Source organism: Cynocephalus volans, chromosome X, assembly GCF_027409185.1.
Source record: "Cynocephalus volans isolate mCynVol1 chromosome X, mCynVol1.pri, whole genome shotgun sequence".
Taxonomy (NCBI): Eukaryota; Metazoa; Chordata; class Mammalia; order Dermoptera; family Cynocephalidae; genus Cynocephalus; species Cynocephalus volans.
In genome coordinates this window covers 148,632,791-148,652,620 of record NC_084478.1, presented here as the reverse complement: position 1 = coordinate 148,652,620, position 19,830 = coordinate 148,632,791, and the positions used below count along the sequence as shown (strand labels likewise).

Genomic DNA, 19,830 nt, shown 5'->3' with positions numbered 1-19,830 from the left:
TTATCTTCATTTCAGTTATCCCTAATGTATTTCAGTTTTATAATTTTCTCTATAAGTTCTTACATGTCTTGTTTTATGTATTTTTAAAGATTTGGTATTTTACGCAATTTTTAAAATGTCTCTTTTAAGTTTTGTGTTCTTTTTATTGTTGGTTATATCAATTTTATTTAAAAGTGTACAACTTAATGATTTTTAGTACATTCACAAAAATATGTGCAACCATCACCACAGTCCGTTTCAGAACTCTAAAGAGTTTTAAAGACTTTGAAAGCTGTCGCATCCCTTTCCTCTCACGCTCCACCCACCATCCCAAGCCCTAAGCAACCAACCCATGATCTATTTACTTGCCTATTTTGGGCATTTCATGAAGGTGGAATCATAGATAATTGTTGTCCTTTTGTGGCTGGTGTCTTTCACTTAATGTTTTCAAGGTTCATTCATGTGGAAGCATGTATCAGGACTTCATTTCTTTTTATGCAGTGATATTCCATTGTATAGATACACTACACTGTGTTTATCCATTTATCAGGTGATGGACATTTGGGTTGTTTTCACCTTTTGGCAATTACGAAAATTCTGCTTTGAATGTTTGTGTACGAGTTTTCAAATGGACATTTGTTACCATTTCTCTTGGTATAATATACCAGGGAGTGGAATTGCTGGGTCCTATGTTAACTCTGTGTTAACCAAGGAACAACTGCCAGACTGTTTTCCGAAGTTGCTGTACCACTTGCATTCACACCCACAGCGTCTGAGGGTGAGGATGTCTCCACAGGCTGTCAACACTTAATTATTATCCAACTTTTTTGTTGAACCCATCCTAGTGGGTGTGAAGTGTCACTCTCAGGGTACGTTTTGCACTTCTTTTGTTAAATTTATTCCTAAGTATTTTCCTTTTTGTGTGCTTTTGTGTACTGTTCATTGCAAGTGTATAGAAATACAATTGATTTGGGGATATTGATCTTATATCCTGCAACTTGCTCTGAATGTATTATTCGTTCTGAAAGTTTTGTAGTGGATTCCTTGGTATCTTCTATATACAAGATTATGTCATCTGCAAATGCAGATACTTTTACTTTTTCCTTTCGATCTTTTCATTTTACTTATTTATTTCTTTTCTGCCTAATTGCCCTGGCTGGTACCTCAAGTAGAATGTGTGAGAGAAGTGGTGAACAGAGACATCTCTGTGTCTTGCTCCCAAACTTAGGGAGAAAGCATCCACTCTTTCACCAATAAATATGATGTCAGTTGTGGGGCTTTTGTAGAAGCCCTTTATCATGTTGAGGAGATTCTATTCCTAGTTTATTGAGTGTTTTTACCATCAAAGGATATTGGATTTTGTCAGAAGCTTTTTCTGCAGCTATTGAGATGATCATCTGGTGGGTTTTGGTTTTTATTTTATTACATTAATTAATTTTCAGATGTTAAGCAAACGTTACATTCCTGGGGTAAATCTCTTTTGACCATAGTATATGCTTCATTTAAAACGTTGCCAGAATCAGCGTGCTGCTATTCTGTTGAGGATTTTTGTGTCCATATTCATAAGCGATACTTATCTCTACATTTCTTGTGATATTTTTTTCTGATTTTAGTGTCGGGGTAATATTGGTCTCAGAACAAGTTGGGAAATGTTCTCTCCTCTACTATTTTTTTGTGGAGTTCGTGAAGAATTGGTATTAATTCTTCTTTAAACATTTGGTAGACTTCACTAGTGAAGCCAGCTGGGCTTGGGTTTTTCTGTTCAGGTAGTATTTGGATTAATAATTCAATTTCCTTTTGTAAAAAAATAAAAAAACAATTTTATTTATATTGGCATCAAGAAGAAAGAAATATTCAAAAAAATATTGAACAAAATAATTGAGAATTTTACACTAAATTGTTTTCAATATAATAGAGCTATTCAATCTAATTTTTAAAAGATTAACTGAAAACAATTAGATTAATGTCCAATATTAGGCTTGTGCTGTTCAGATTTTTTTTGGCCGAAAGACAAGTCTTAATACACTTAAAATGACTAAGAGCATAGAAAATACGTTTTCTGACCAAAATAACAGAAGGAAATTTGGAAAATTCACGACTGTGTGGAAACTAAACAACACTCTCCCTAAATAAGCAATGGATAAAAAGAAAAATCACAGAGAAATTAGAGAGTACTTTGAGATAAATATCATAGCGTACCATATCAAAATTTAAAGGATGCAGGGCTCATGCATTGCTAGAGGAAAATTTATACTTGTAAACACCTATATTAAAAATAAGAAAAAGCTCAGATCAGTAATGGAAACTTCCACCTTAAGAAAATAGGAAAAGAAGAGCAAACTAAATCAAAAGCAAATATAAGTTGGAAATAACAAAGATTATAACAGAAATATACGAAATAGGAAATTAAAAAACGATAGAGAAAATCAACAAAACCAAAAGTTGACTGTTTAAAAAGATCAACAACGTTTGCAAACTTTTATCTAGACTGACTAAGAAAAAAATAGAGAAGAATGAAATTGCTAAAATCAGAAATTAAAGCAGGGACATGGTCGAGCAGTTTCTACTTCTGTTACTTTGGAGCGGACTTTGAGAAGAGAAACGTCCTCTTCTTTTTCCAGTCTCTACTGGTGACTCTTCTTGTGTCAATGCAGACTCTTCTTGTGTCATTGCAGTCTGACGGGCCACCCGCACAGTTGGCTATGGTGTCGAGCCACTTTTGCAGCAGTTGTGACTGTGGCACTGGCTGTGGCAGGCCACCCATGTGAAAAGGGTGTTTTCAGTGTGTTCCTTGCCTGCTTACAAGTGCAGAGGGCTGCCCTCAGCGCCTGCCTAGGACCCCGGGCATACTTCGTTTCCTGCCTGCTTTCTGACTGCTAATTCAGTTTCTCCCCTGATTGTGGGTCTATACAGATCTTCTGTTTCTTCTTGCATTGGTTTCAGTAGTCTCTGTCTTTGTAGGAATTTCGCCATTTCATTTTACTTTCATAATTTATTGTCATACAGTGTTTATAGATTTCCTTTATAGTCTTTTTTTTATTTCTGTAAGGTCATTAGTAATGTGCTCTCTTTCATTTCCTAGTCTATTATTTTGAGTCTTCCCTTTTTTCTTTGGGTAAAGGTTTGTCGATTTTGTTAATTTTTTTTCAAAGAACCAGTGTTTGGTTTCATTTTTTTCCTGATTCTTCTATATTTCATTGATTTCCTCATTAAATTTTTATTTCTTTTTTTCTGTTTGCTTTTAGATTTAGTTTGCATTTTTTTTTTCTGGTGTCTTAAGGTGGAAGGATTAGGTTCTTAATTTGAGATCTTTACTTAATATTATAGTCTCCAGTTACATCCATGTTACTGCAAATGATAGGATTTCTTTTTTATATAGCTAAATAGTATTCCATTGTGCATATATACCACAGTTTTTTAATCTATTCACCCACAGATGGGCATTTAGGTTGATTCCATCTTTTGGCTATTGGGTACAGTGTCGCAGTGAACATGGGAATGCAGGTGTCTCTTTGATATATTGATTTAGTTTCCTTTGGGCATATACCCTGTAGTGGGATTGCTGGGTCATAATAGTATTTCGACTTTCAATTCTCTGAAGAACCTCCATACTATTTGCCACAGTGACTGTACCAGTTAAACACATTCCCACCACCAATGTAGGAGAGCTCCCTTTTCTCCACATCCTTACCAGTACTTGTTATTTTCTTTCTTTTTGATAATAGCCATTCTAACTAGAGTAAGATGAACTCTCACTGTGGTTTTAATTTGCATTTCCCTGATGATTAGTGATGTCGAGCATGTTTTCATGTCTATTGGCCATTTGCTTGTCCTCTTTTGAGAAATGTCTGTTCAGGTCCTTTGTCCAATTTGAAATTGTGCATTTTTCTGTTCAGTTGGTTGAGTTCCTCATATATTCTGGATATTATCCCTTTGTCTGATACGTAGATTGCAAATACTTTCTCCCATTCTGTAGGTTGCCTCTCCACTTTGTTGACTTTGTTCTTTGCATTTTGGCCTATTAAAATATTTAATTTATATGTAATCAACATCATCTTTTCCTTTTGTGTTTTCAGTTGGGCTAAAAAGTAATTTCCTACTCCAAGATTATAAAAACGTTCATGTTTTCTTCTAGTCCTTTGACGATTATTTTTTTCAATGAATTGCATTGTGGTATGAGGAGGTGTAGGGATCTACCTTTCCATTTATCTTTCCATTATACTCTCACTCTTAAGAACTACCTTTCATTATCAGTGGTCATATTTTCCCTCTAGCTTACTGTAATTAACAAGATACAATCACAAATGATTATAAAATTTAGAGATTTTACATTTGAAAAATAATATTGTGGTGCTTCTTGGTGATATGATTATGACTTCATATATCTTATAAATAATTTTTCATCATTAATTTCTGTTTTAATTAAAGAATTTTTATGGTGTTACTTAGCTGTGAATGTTTTGTGAACATTTTAAGAGAAATTATTTACTTGTTAAATATGCATTTTTATAAGTTCCTTTACTAGTACCTGAGTTTCCTTATGAAATTTTAGGAATACATTTCTATAAGTTATGAAGGAAAATATGCTTTCATTTTCCAGGTTTTTATGTACTTAAACCATTATTGGGAATACGTATTTCACAATTGAGGGGGTGGGGTAGTGATTTGCTTTGCTTCCTGGAAAGGATTTTGTGGAATTGTTTTGGTTTTTCCCCCCTACTTCTCCACCTCATTCTCCTTTCCTTTCCTTTTTTGTTGTCCTGTGATAGAAGGGGGGAAAGCAAGGTAACAGTAAATGGAGGTAATTTTGCCTAGATGTTGTTGAATGTTGGAAATTAATATAAGAAAGGCTTAGTCTGTGAGAAAAACGTTCTTATTCCTATTTAATTTTTGTATTTCTTGTCAGAATTCAGTTTTCTCATAGCAAATACTATTTTTTAGAAACTTTTCTAGACTAGGAAAGAGTTTCATGCCACATCATTTGTACAGTATTGGTTTCTTACTCATTCTCTTCTCTTTTTGCTTTTTCTGTTGAGAAAGCATTTTAACATTAAGTTATTAAACTTTCAATTAAAATCAATCATAACGCAGTTTGCTTGTATTAATAGAGTTTTCTATAGAAACAATTTTTTGTTACTTTTTTTTTTACTGTCTTATTATTTCCACAGAAAGAATATGTTCACTGAATAACTGTATAGTAGCCAAAAGAATTGGAAAAGGAGAAGATGGTACAGTCGTCTTTGAGCATTTCAGGAAACCTATAAACCCATTTGTTCAGGAAAATTTTTCATACAAGGCACCAAGTGCAGAAAATAATACTTCCAACTCCAATACTTCTAATTCCTATGGAAATGTGCAAAATGGAAACATTCCTATACTTGAAACATGCAGTGGACAGACAGAGCACAATTTAGCAGAAATTAGAGACACTTCTCAAGCACATGATTCGGGTCTTTCATTTATGCCCAGTAATACCAAAGAAAGTGTTAATGATGACAGTTTGTTAAACTTGACATATCTTAAAAATGTTTTAAGTGATCTTTCTGCTGCTATTCCCTTTTACAACAATAGTGTCTCAAGCACAGTTATTACTTCAAAACTTATCAAAGACCCAAGACTGATTAGGAGAGGAAAAGCCATGGAAAAGCAGAATAATACCACAGGTTTGTATGAGATTTTGCCATTTGAGAAAAGTTCAGGTTATGTTAATTCAGAAATAAACCTGTCATCCATGCCAACTACTTCTTCCTCTTCACCTGAAGTGGTTCCTGATAATCAGGCTATTCTTACTAATTGTTTGGATGCCCCTCGCTTCAAAATGTCTTCTGATGATTCACAATCTCAGGCCCACAGCATGGACTCTATGGACTACGATTGTACACCTTCCAATAAAATGACGTTAACAGGACAATATAAGGACCAAGACAATTTTTCCTTGCCAATTCCTTTGTCAAATGTAGTTTCAGAAGTTGAGAGCCAAAAACACAGTGAGGAAAAAGCCCAGAGAGGCCAACAGAGAAGCAACATCCCACTTGTAATTAAACAAAGCAGTGAGACAGGTAACTCTTATGGATCAGTGAATACTTGTACAAAAGAATACAGTAGTCACTCCTCTCAGAAATTACAGTCTTCTAATTTAAAAACTGTGTATCAAACTGGTCACCAAATGTCTGCAGTTTTTCCAATCCAAAAGAAAGAACACATAGATGAGTACATTCAAAATATTGGAAAGATGAGAAACTTCACTGACCCAGAAAACAATTCCCAATACAAAAAGAAGCAAACTTTATGGAAAGAAACTGAAAATTATTTTCCTAATGAAACAAAAGTCAGTCCACTAGATAATTATATTTCATTGCACCAAGAATACAAAAAGGGTGAGAATCTTAATTCTTTGGGGAAAAACTCTGATAAAACATTAAATACTCGAGATTTTGGAATACCAGAATCTTTCACATCTGCCACAAAGGATAAGGATGAACTAGATCATCTAGCATTGGAATTACAAAATAATCTTACTCCAAGTATGGAGAACCTTTCACAAAAGCATGCTCAACACTCTTTGCAGTGTGAAGATAACTTTCATACAGGTTTTGCTATTGCTCAAAAGCTAGTGGAACTGAAATTGGAAAAAACAAATCAGAATTATGTTAGCATCATGAGTGATGCTTTCCACGAAGCAAAAGACATTCCCCAGGCCAAAGAACTGCTCACTGATACAGTTATTTCATCTCATGACAATTCGAGCTGCAGCATAACTAGAGAACGTGTGTGTGTCCATAGGAAAAATGAAAATGAGCCAGTGTCATCGGAGAACAATCACCGAGACTGCCGAGGAATTCCTCACACTGAAGATGAAGGTCAAGATGACAGTCTGTTCTGTAATACACACTTGAACAGTGATATATGCCTGAATATTAATTTCAGAGAACAAGGAGATAAGGATAAAGAAAACCACAAGGAAGCTAAAGAGGAAAATGGTGCTTTGTCTTCCGAAAACAACAGAGAATTCATATACGGAGACGAGAAGCAGGATTTTCATACAAACAAAAATTTCACCAGTGTAGATGAAAGAAAGAGGAAAACTACAGCAATGTAGGAATTCTGAGTTCTGAAGAATTTTCTACTACGTTTAACTCGATGCGGGGAGAAAAATACGTATTAACAGAAACTTCATTATTAGAGAGTGAAGATAGTGGTGTAAAACAAAAAGATACTCAAAATACTGGAGGAGGTGTAGAGCATGTGGCTTCCACAACATTTCCCCAAATTGCAGGTTCATCGGTGTGTTTAGCTTCAAATGCTGCAGTACAGATAACTGGTACTACTATACCTGCATTAAGCATGAATCATGAAGATCACCAAAGATACCACTTAAAAGAAACTTGTTCTTCTGAGAGTCCAGATTTTGATTTGTTAGCAAAACATAGGGCTTCTGATTGTGAAATTAATATGGATAAAAATAAATTGCAAGACTCTTTTCATCTATCAATAAATGAGAAATCAGTTCTTCAGAATTTGGAATTGGAAAATGAGATTGAAGTAGGATCAGAACAATGTGATGATGCTTTTCTATTTCAACAAGATGCACATGGCCATGGGAATGTACTTTATGAGGTATCTGGGGCCTCATATGAGGCTCTAAAGTCTCGTATAGATTGGGAAGATCTATTAGGAAGCAATTGTGGAGAGAAGGAAGTTTCGAATAACCCCAAAAGAAGGAAGAATAGTGATCAACATTCCTGTAAGGAAAGTAATTTTTATTCATCCACACAAAAAAACAAAACAGAGCTCCTCAACCCAATTTTACTCCCAGATCTACCAGTGATAATGACTAATATATTCCAGCCAGGATTCTGCCCCACTGCTGACTCCCTCGAGTTGAAAGATAATTCTGGCAAATGTGTAACTGAAGCCCTAGAACCAGAAATAAATAAGAAAGAGGGGAAAGCTCCAGGATTTGAAATTTATTCCCAGCCTTCTGGTGAAAATTCAGGCTATCCATATGAAGATAAGTTTGGTAATAAAAGGCAAGAATCAGTACTAGTGAGTAAATCTGAATACTCCCATTCTTTTGACTTGAGTCATAATACACGTGTGAATCATATGTCTGAAAAAGAAAACAGTGAATTGTTGTTTACTAAACCTTCTAATGTCACAACAATAAATGAAGAAAGCAGATGTTTCTCTTTGAAACCAAAAACTGACTGTAATGATACTAGAAGTAAAAATGATGTGGAATCAAGAATTAGCAAAAGAAAGCTATGTACAACATTTGAAGATCAAAACATATCAGATAAAGGTTTAAGACAATATCAAATTTGTGAGAAGAAGAAGAGGCTAACCAGGCAAGACTCATTTGCGTGTTTTGCTTCATTGTCCCAAGGACAAAATAAAACATTTTCACGGTCAGAGAAGCACATTAGGAATGTCCTGGATATTCTAAATAATGAAGCATCTTCATGCAAAAGCAAAAGTATTTCCAATAGTCTTGAGAGATCTGTCTTTCACTTAAAAAAGGCTCATAGATTACTTCACACCTCTTTGCAGCTTATAGCTAAAGTGGGAGAAAAAAGAAAGGGCACGTTACCAAGATCACATGCAAAAATATGCAATAATTTCTGGGAAACTCGTGAACTTCAAGGTTATAGTCCTGTGTCTGAAAGAAAATATTCCAGTTTGCACGTTTTATCAAGGAAGGTTAAAATATAATGCATTCTGTGAGTTGCAGAATTATCGTGATCAATTAATTGAATTGTTTGAAGACACAAAAAGGAAAAATAATTCATACTATGCATTCTTAAAATACAAACGACAGATTAATGAATGTGAAGCTGTAATGAAACATTGTTCTGATTGCTTTGACTTTTCTCTTTCTGTTCCATTTACCTGTGGCGTTAACTTTGGAAATAGTTTAGGAGACCTAGAAACCTTAAGAAAAAGTACATTAAAGCTTATCAGTGTATATAGGGAGTCTCCTAAAGCTCATTCATATCCAGGAAAAGAAGACCATCTGTGGGTTATCATAGAAATTATCTCCTCAAAAGTTAATTTTATCAAGAGCAACGAGACAGTGAGTATTAAAATATCTCTTTATGGTCTGGAACATATCTGTTTTGATGCTACAAAAAATCTTGTTTGGAAAAAGAGAAGACAATCTTTCAGCAAAGAATTCTCAAGGAAAAAGAAGAATGAAGTGCTACTCAAAATGAATCAATGCGCTTTTTCTCAGTTGCAGAAGATATATGATACTTTGGCTAAAGATCTGAATGATGAACCAATTTCCAGTATTGGGCTTGAGGAAGATTCTCTGATTGCTTCCAGAAAGTCAGATGGTCTAATAAACAAAGCAACGATTAGTATAGAAAACTGTAGGTTTAGCGGTACTTTGCTTTCATACCCAGATATTTGTTTTATTAGCGAAATATTAGATCAAGCTGAACTTGCAGACATTAAGAAACTACAGGAGCTCACTTTGAGATGTACAGATCACTTAGAAATTTTTAAAAAATACTTTCAGGTGCTGCAAGAAGATAAAATAGATAATGTTTTTATAACAGAAGACAATGCTTTGGATATGGTGAAAAAACACAAGCAAGGGGCTATAATGTTAAAATCTGCAGCCATTGAAACATACATTGAAATTGTCATGGTTTCAGAAACAGTTCACTTTCTTAAAAATGTAATGGCAAAGAAACTAGACAGACAGAGGTTTCGAGGTATGCTTTGGTTTGATTTGTCACTTCTTCCTGAGCTAATTCACTGCCAAGAAAAAATGGCTGCTTTTTCATTTCTTAAAGATAACTCAGCAGATTGCACTTGGAAAGAGATAGAGACTGCTATTGCTGAACTTAAGGAAGATCTGGCTATTATCTACAAAGATAGTGAAGCTGTTAATTGCTCATATGCTCTTCATTTGCTCTCAAGAGAACTTGAGGAACTTTCAGAAATAAAAAAACTTCTAAAGAAGTCTAAGTATTCCTTTTCCACATATATTGACTTTGTGCCATTTACAGCATCCATAAATTATGGAAGCACTGTGACAGAGTTAGAATACAACTATTGTCAGTTTTCTACACTGCTCGAAAATGTAATGGCTGCCCTTCGCAAAGATTTAGGAAAAATGGCCCATATTGTGAAAGTCATGAAAACAATCGAAATTATGAAGATTACATGCGCTAAAAATTCTAAATTAACCATTTCCTTTATCTTATGTCAAATGCAATGGAACAGAAGGAAGACTTTACAACTGAAGAGAAAAGAAAAGATGAATACTCATGTTATAAAACATGGAGAAAATGTCAAAAAATTCGTTACTTCTGTGAAGGCACCCTCAGTTTCAGAGTGCATAATGAAAAACATTTCAAATTCCTCTAAAAAACGACCTATCACTGTAGACAAATGTGAAAACTATCAGGAACAAGAGAAAAATACTATTTCCACTTGTAAAAAGCCAAAGGTATGACTGTTTTAAAATGAAACCTGTGTTAAGTATTTTTTTGAGAACAAATCTACTCTTTAAGCAAACAAGTAGTTCGCAAATTTATAAAAGTAGAGAATGCTTTAAATAATGCCTTGCAAAATGAATTTACTAACTAAAGTATTGGATATTTTTTAAATATAAAAATTATTGTATTTAGAAAACATTTCTTGGAAGCACATGAATTTTAATAGCTTCTTAAGGGAACTCCAGTATTATGAATACTATGAATGTGAGTTAAATGAGTGACCAAGTGCTTACTGAGTAGCATCTGTAAAACATGTCCAATGTTGTTAAAATTAAAAACTGGCTAGAGAAGCCTGTCTATTTGACTATTATCATCCAGATGGGAAATAGGATAGATATTTTTAAATAGATGATTACCAAAGAGTTAGAAGAATTCCTGTTTAAGTGCATATTAATACACTTTATTTAGCATTTATTATGTTCCTGGCACTGTTCTAAGAATTGTATAAATATTAACTCATTTTTCTTCACAAAAACCTTATGATGTATGCTACGCACTATTATTATCTTATTTAAAAGTGAGGAACTGAGGCATAGAAAGATGAAATAACTTTCCCAAGATCACAGAGTTAGAAAATAGGAGAGCCCAGATCTTAAACCAGGCAGTGAAGTCCCAGAGCCCATACTAACAGTTGCCCTTGCTCTACACTCAGAGGCTTCTCTCGCAGCCTTTCAAGAATTTCTTAGTTCAGAAGTACAGAAACAGAGCCCTATATGCAAAATGAAAAGTAGGATTTTTTTCCTCTGCTTGCTCTGACTGTATTTGTTAAACTGGTTCTAAAGACTATGAATCTAATCACCGTCGATCACACTACATTTATAAGAAAACACCTAGTAAACAACTGGCATATAGACATACTTCAAAAACACAAGAAAACGGTGTGTACTCCCCATCAAGAGTAAAGTGAGGGTGGTTCTCAAAAAAGTGTAGGTATTGAGAAGAAAAGCAAAAAAAAAAAAAAAAGAAAGCTTGGATTGATAGAGAAGTTTTATTTATTGTATGGAAGAACACAGACCAAAGCTTTCCCTTAAGGAAAAAAATGTTACCAAATGAAAGTAAAAATGAAGAGGGTATTTAAGTTATAGGAAATAATGTGAGCAAAGACACAGGACACAATGCTTATTGACATCATTCGAGAAATGAGTTTAGAATTGGAACAATTTAATAGAGTGGGCAAGAGTACACTAAGGATGGAGAAAAAGGAGGTTTCACATTAGCCTTAAGTATAGGCCTAAGGAGTTTGAACTTCACTCTGTATATTTGAAGTCTAATGCCATGTGAAATGTGTTTTCTCAGTGGTTTAAAGGGTAAGAAGATTCGGAGTATAGTTAGAAGTAGTAAGTCAGCCATGGCTTACAGAATAAAAAAGAAAATTCGTATTTGACAGACATTGCTTAAAGAATTGATGGGGCTTAGTGACTGGTTTACTAAAAAGTATACAAAAAAGGGAGCAGTCATAAATAGACTCCACTCAGTTTTAAGATGTGAGGATAAGAAGAATGTTGCAAATTTCTTTTAAAAAAAGAAAGTCGTTCCAAACATGTGCAAAATATGGGAAGTCCAGCCGAGTCACTGTTTTGGGGGGGGGTTGGAGGGATCATTAATGAGTTTAATCTTAGATGATGGCAGAAAAAAAAATTGCAAATATCTGATGTTAAAATAATAAATATTTATGTTATAGTTTGTCATCACCAATGTAGATTTTCTTTGTATCTTTTAAACATAGGTTAACATGAAAAACATCACAAAAATCAACAGAGAAAAGGCAACATTCAAGCACCTAAGGTAGGAGTTGGCATCAGCCATATCAGAAGAAAATCTTAAAAAAATTGGGCAAATTTTAAGGAACAAGAATAAAATAATTATTTATATAATTATATAGGATCATACATGTAACTTAGGGAATACGAGGAAGCTAAGGAAGGAGAGGAAATTTGTTTCAGGTTATACGGTGCCTTTATTAGGCCTAAGGAGTTTGAACTTCATTCCGTAAGTAATGAAAGCTAACGTCATGGAAGATGTGTTTTTTCAGTGATTTAAAGGATAAGAAGATTCTGAGTACATTTAGAAGTAAGTTAGCCAAGGCTTAGGAAAAGGGTGGATTGTTTTACAGAATAGGGAAAGTTTGTATTTGACAGACATTGTTTAAAGAACTGATGGGGCTTAGGAACTGGTTTATCTTAAAAGGAAATATGAGGACGTATGATCAGATTACCTTTTTTTAAAATTTGTGTATATGACACATCAGCCAAATTTCAAAATTACGTAAAGAGATATGAATTGCCAGCGTACGTAACTAACTGGGAACATTAAAATGAATAGTGTGTGTGTGTGTGTGTCATGGACACACACACACATATTATAAATATAGTACTATTTTATAAAATGATGTTTTAAGACCATAAAATTTCAAAGGCTAGTTCTTTAAAGTGAATAAATTATTTTTATGAAAAACTCACTGCATTTAGTTATGTGCTTCTCATTTTGACATGAAGTGACACCACTGGATTGATCAACATCTCTGGTTTTATTCAACTCTGAGATTTTCAATTTGTGACTGGCTTCATTTTTTTCCATTTTGTGAAGGATAATGAGTAATATAAAAAGGAGAAATAAGCAACCTCATTTCTGTGTTACTTGGTTTTGCTTCTTTAAATAAAACATTTCATTTACTGCATTTCTAGAATTTTTTTCCTAGCATATATGACTCTCTAAATAGTTGTATAGTGACATAAAAACAAATAGGCTATTAGAGGGATAACATAACTAGTTTTGTAATCATCTTAGCTTTGTTAACTAAGTATAAGTGGTATTCGCTTCTCAAAGAATCAAGCTGTGACTCACATAGCAGAAAAAATGAATTCTAATAAAAGATTAATATAGGGTGCTAGTATCATGGAAATGACTATCTTCTAAGGAAATACACAAAGGGACAGATAGTCCAGGCAACTACCAATATATAAAGTCAAGACATCGCCGAAGCATCCCTGGAAATGTGATAAAGTCAAATTATACGTTCGGGGAACTCGAAGTATTATATGGAGTTGGATGATGTTTTAGATGATTATTGAAATACCTTTGGAGGAGGCTGGATTCAGTAAACTATGAGACTTCTAGTTTCCTGAGGTGGATATACAAATTCCAGGCCAAAGATGAAATTCTCTCAACTCTAAAGAAGTAGCACTTTTTCCCCCTTTTCAACATACTCTTTCCCACATATAATTCAAAGACTTTTATAGAGCACCAAAAAATATAATTATCTTGGGGACCTGTATTAACTCTCTGGCTCTAGACATTGCCATAATGGATGCTTCTCTCAGCCTGCTCGAGACTGTCTAAATTTAGTTAAGAATGTCAACGATATTAAATTGGCAAGAAATTTTGGAGATCTGCTTTGCCCGTTCTCAAAGATGGACCAGCAAAAAAAAAAAAAAAAAAAATTAGTTTGTTATAACGGGGAAAAGATCATTTGGATGGGTGTGGAGGAGGTGTGCACAGCTGGTGGTTTCACAAGTTCTATATAGCTAGTTGAAAGTAATGAACATTGTGAACGGGTTGGAGACATATGACTTAGCAACTACACTGAACAACTGAATAATGATAGTTTCCTACTTTTAAAAGCCTCTATCAGGAAATATCCAAAGCACAAAATAGTTTATTACAATATTGGAAATATATTTGAAATGTGGAGTATGTCATCTTCAGCAGGAAAAAGTATCTAAATTCAAACCAAGGGAGTGAAACTGGTAAAATATGTTACTCGTATGCTGCCAATAGAATGAGAAAATATAAATTGTGAGAACTGTTCTCCTGAATAATAATTTCAAATGTGTTTCTTTTAAAATTTTGTGACTCTGTATATTTAAAGTTGTTGTATGTATGTGTTACACTTCATAGGAATACAGGATCTCGTCCCCAAAGTGGAGATGAAATAGGATCAGGTTCATCTGACAAGCTGAAAAGAAACCATGCATCTCCAAAAAAGACTGAAATGCAAAGATCACTACCTGGCTCACTTTTACCTTTAAAGAACCTGAAAGACACTTGCACATCAAAGTCAGAAAACAAAATAGATACAACTGAAATTTTGTCTGATACATCAGAACACTTCACCGGACAACAGGGAAAGTTAAATAGCATGAAGAAAAGAAATGTGAATTCTAGTGCTGCTGAAACAGAATGTGATAAAGACTGTAGTTCCTTTGCGATTTGTGACCAGAAAGGTGTAGATGACACCTTTTCCAAAGACCATGAAGCACTTTACATAAATTTCCTAAAAATTCCCCAGATCCTGGACAGAAATCTTGTCTTTCAAACATAAAACCAGGAACCGATATTTCTCTTGAGCTTAGTGCATCAGTGTGTTCAAAGCCTATTTTCTGTTCTGTGAGGGATGTCCATACCAATCTAGAAATGAATGGCACAGTCCTTGAACTTCAAGATAACGAAACAGTAAATTCATCTATTAAAAATTCCACATTCATCAATTCTCCAGAACCCATAGTTATCCAAAATAAAATTCCTGTGCTGCAAATAAATAAAGCACAGCTTGCAAAAACTGAGTCTGAGGAAAAACATAAGAAGGATGCATTGGATTCCAGTACTATATCTTTTGGAGCATCTGGAAGCACAACATTTAATGTGAATCAAACAGCACAGTACTCTTTTTCTGAACAGCAGGATCATGAAACTTCCAAATTTCTAACTCAGAATGCTGCCACATAATGGAATGACCAGGCACAGTCTGCATGCACCCCAATATATAATTCTTTTGAGCATTCATTTGGAACTTCATATCCATACTATGCTTGGTGTGTTTATCATTACAGCAACAGCAGCAGCAATGCCATAACCCTGACATGCCAAGGGATGACATTGCATGAAATGCAGCCACCTTCTGGGATGCTGACTACAGTTGCAAGTACTGTCCAGAACACACCTTCCAATCTTCCACACACTCAGTGTTTTGGTTACACTTCTGGGGAGCCACAAGCAAATGACTTTGTGCCAGTGAATGGGTATTTTCAATCTCAGATCCCTATTTCTTATAATTATCAGCAGCCAATTTTTTCACATTATGAATCTCCTGAATCATTACTGCAAGCTACATACTCTTACCCTCCTAATCCAGGTGTGTTGCCAGAAGTTCCTCAGATGTATGGTGAGTTTCACAAGTTTTAATGCTTGCTTCACTGAGTCTTTACATTTAAATTTGTACATTTATATAAATGGAAATCACAGTAAGTGAATTACTTGTAATATAAGTGATATATGACAGTCATTTTTCTGTGCAGATTTGTAGAATTGTTCATATATCAAGTAGAGTTGAATTGTGTTGTCAGGTGGAAATCTAGTCAGAAATTAAATTTAAAGAACTCTGACATCACTAATATGTCCTTCAGTAAAATCCAACTTTAATGAATAGTGAAGTAAATTATAGCAATCCAGTGAAAAGTGATGCAACTATTAAAGGGTTTATAAAAGTTTTTAATGGCATGACAGTTTTTAAAACTATAAATTTACCTACGTAAAGACATGCATAGAAATACTGAAATGAAATACACCAACATTTTAACTTGTCTACCTCCAGGTCATAAAATTTGGGGTATGTAGCGTGTTTTTCTAGATTTCCTACTGTGAAACATACATTATTTCGATAATTGGAGGAAGAGTAAAAAACCAAGGTGGAAAATGAAACTTGAATCATATAAAGCAACCTTTCTCTTTCACTATTCTAATAGGATAACTTGGTGTAAGTGAATGGAGTTAATTGAAATGTAGTGGCAGAAGAACTTGGTAGTTTACCTCAGAACTTGAAAATTTTTCTCCTTTAAACACAATTCTATTTGTAAAATATCATGATTAAAATAGGTTTTTCATTAAATTGAAATGTACATTTACTAGAGTTAAAGCAAAATTGAAAAACAAATGTTAATTCTGCACTTAATTGAAACCATAGTTATACATTAACACCCAAATGTTCCACCATTGGAGAGAAAATGTACATTAAATAAAGTTAGTCATCTCTTAATATCTTAAACAGAAATGCAAGAGAATTTTGTTTAAAATATTGTTCCAAACCTGGACAATCTTAGAAATTAATACGTAGAAAAAATTAAGAGGCCATTTGTCTGAGTTGGACAGGCAGCAGCCTACTGACATAGTTCAGTTTCTTTTTTTTTTTTTTAATTCATTTTATTTATTGAATCAAAATAGATTATACATATTTTGGGGGTTCAACATTGAGATATGTTGATCAAATCAATATTACTAGCATATATATTGTTACAAATCGTAATTATTCTTTATGCTCCTTGTCCAATCTCTCCCCGCCCCCACTCCCTCCCCCTCCCCCCTCTAATTACCCTAGATTTTTTCTCTCCTTCTGAAAGAATAATGTTTACTCTCTTAATTTGTTGCCTAGATGATCTGTCCAATGCTGAGAGGTGTGATCAGATCCCTCAATATTATCATACAGCAGATGCTTCTTCTGTCTCTCTGAAGTGGGCTTTGTGGAGAGAGACATCCTCTTCTCTTTATCTCTGCTGGTGACTCTCCTTGTGTCAAAGCTCTCTAGTGGTTGGCAGACCATCTGCATGGTGGTTGTGGCATCTAGCCACTTTTGAGGCAGCCATGGTTTTTCGGTGGTTGTGGTGGGCCACCCATATGGAGGTGATGTTTTTGGCATGTTCCTTGGTGCTGGTGGTGTGCCTGGTTGTGGGGTGTGTCTGGTCCCCTTCTTCATGCACCAGGTCCCTGGGCAGCCCCTGAGGCACTGGCGCGGTGTGCCTGGATGTGGGAGTGCGCTCTGGTCCCTGGCTCCAAGCCTCCAGTTCCCAGGCAGGCCCCAAGGTGCTGGTGGTGTGCCTGGGCTAGAACTAATTTTTTGTCCTTTGCTTACTTCTAAAACGGCAGAACTTCCTGTGGGAACCGGTACTTGAGCTGTGTGGTTGAGCAAATTCCTGCTTTGCTGCTGTTTCCCTAGGGAAGGCTTTTTGTGCAGCTCAGGGTTTAATGGTTGACCTTATAGGTACTTCTGGCTCTCCAGAGACCTGGTGGATCAGTGTTGTGTAGAAACTCTGATCTGGGCCTGAGTTTTTTCATCAAACTGCACCCCTTGCAATTCCGTATTCCCAACCAGTCCTCTCTGAGTGGTCTTGCACTGATTGGGAGGCAGATCGTCTGCGCTTGCTGTGTCCCAGTGTTCTTCAGTTGGGCCCTTCTCCCCCACTGCCTATGCTCCAAACACTTCCCGTGGGATGGACCCTGCACCAGTCCCTTGAGATGACTCAATGGCCTCTGAATGGCTTCATTTATTCAGTTGTTCTGTATCCTCACACCTGCGTGGGTCCACGGGAGCCCTATTAGTGGTCTTGCAGTCCTGGGAGCCACCACGGCCCTCTTCTTGCCTGCTGCCTCCGGGTAACTCCATCTGAAGGGCACAGCTGCTGCTTCTGCCGGCTCCTGCTCCATGCACTCAGCAGTTACAGCATTAAAGTGGCTGTGGCCTGAAACACTCAGAGCAGTTCTTTCTTTCTCTCATCATGGTTCCTCCCACCTTCATGAACTCCGTGGGTCTCTCCTCCTCTTCCCCTGTGCTCCAGCAGCCTCAGCTTGGGTTGATGTTGCATTTTGATAGTTATAACTTGGTTGATTTGTGGGAGAGAGAGACGCTGGGGACCGTCTATTCCTCCATCTTGACCGGAACTCCCCATTGTTCAGTTTCTAAGACATCTGAACATGTCAGCACCTCTACATTGGAGTTACCACTGATTCACTATAACCTATTGGATAAAATTCAAATATTTTAGCTTGCAATGTGGAGCCCCTCACCATCCTGTACATCCATCCTCATCTCCCCCCACTTTCACCTACTTATTCTGTCATATGACAATCCCCCTGGTACTTCTCTAGTACTTTTTGCACGCTTTTCTCACATGATAAGGCATGTAAGTGTTAGGTTAGGTGTTGTAATAATCTGTGTATCTTTTCCTTCCCTCCCTGCCCCACCAAATGAATTTAAAGGGGACTAGAAATGTTTTTATCTTGGAATCTGAGAAAAGCTATAAAGTAGGGGAGAAAGAAGAGAGGGAGAAAGAATGAGAGCTCTTCAAAAAGTTCATGGAAAGACACATTATCTTTTAGTTGTATTTTTCCATGAACTTTTTGAAATGCCCACATATGACCTTGCTTTTTCCTTTCTGATTAATTTGATATTATCGCTGATGCTGTAATAATGAACTCCAAGCATTGTAGATGCGGCAAACCTGTGAATTAAAGTAGACACTTTAATTTCTGAAATAGGAAATCTTGATTGTAATTGTTTCATAAAGGTTCTTATAGTCTGGGATTTCTTGTGTTCTTAATAGTTAAGCTGTTTTTGATGTTCAAAAAGATAGCTCTAGAATCAAGTTCAGCTATGACTCAAAAATCTTCATTGTTTCCTCCTTGAATAATATTAGACCAATGAAAATGAAAAAGAAAGTTATTTACAAGGGTACTTTAAAAAGGTCATGGAAAAATAGAATTAAAAGATAATACTAATCTTTCCATGAATTTTTTTGAAGTACCCCTGTACTTACTATACTATCTAAAAGTCGCTCTAAAAAAAGATCAGGAGGCACTTGCAATGTTATAAACACATCTTAAAAGTCTTCATGAGTGCAAAGGATCCATAGAGATCACCTCTGGCACAGGCACTGCATCTTTTAAAAGACGTGAAAATCGTTTTGACCTATTTATCAGTGTTTTGCTCATGATGCTTGTATTCACCACCAGAAGATGAAACTAAAGGAAAGTGCTTACGTGAGCCCTGTGTGCAGGTTACATTCTTTATTACATTTAATTCTCACAGGATACCTGAGAGAGATGTAGAGATACGGTTCTTTTACAGAGTAGGAAAGTACCCCTCGGAGAGCCTTAAAAAACTGTCCTCAGATCCTAAGGCTAATAAAGGACAGATGTGCAATTTGAACTCTGAGTTCATTGGCTCTAACTTAAACTCAGGTTCTTTCCACTGTTCTCTCCACTATTAACCACGAATCTACATCATTTAACTTACCTAAATCTTTGTGTGTTTTTTTTTCTCCAGCTCCATGGCAGCAAGAAGCCTTTCAGCCATGGCATTGAAAATAGTCTTCTGTGTACTGAAGTAAAGGAGATTTAACAAGTTTGTCCAACTATATTTTACTTAAATATATTTTAATTTTAACATTTAATATTTTTAAATGCATGTAAGTGTGATAGTAAATAAAAATCATATAGTCATTTATAAAAGATATAAATGCAACAGTTTATCACAAAAGGTGACAGGAAATCCATTTCGAACATCTGAAATAGCAAA

The 19,830-nt window shown here is 35.4% G+C and overlaps 1 pseudogene; it reads left to right on the top strand.

Annotated features, from left to right (window-relative positions):
- Positions 1 to 19,616, top strand: part of LOC134368460 (testis-expressed protein 15-like) — a 46,201-nt pseudogene extending 26,585 nt beyond the window's left edge.
- Positions 19,617 to 19,830: the final 214 nt, after the last annotated feature.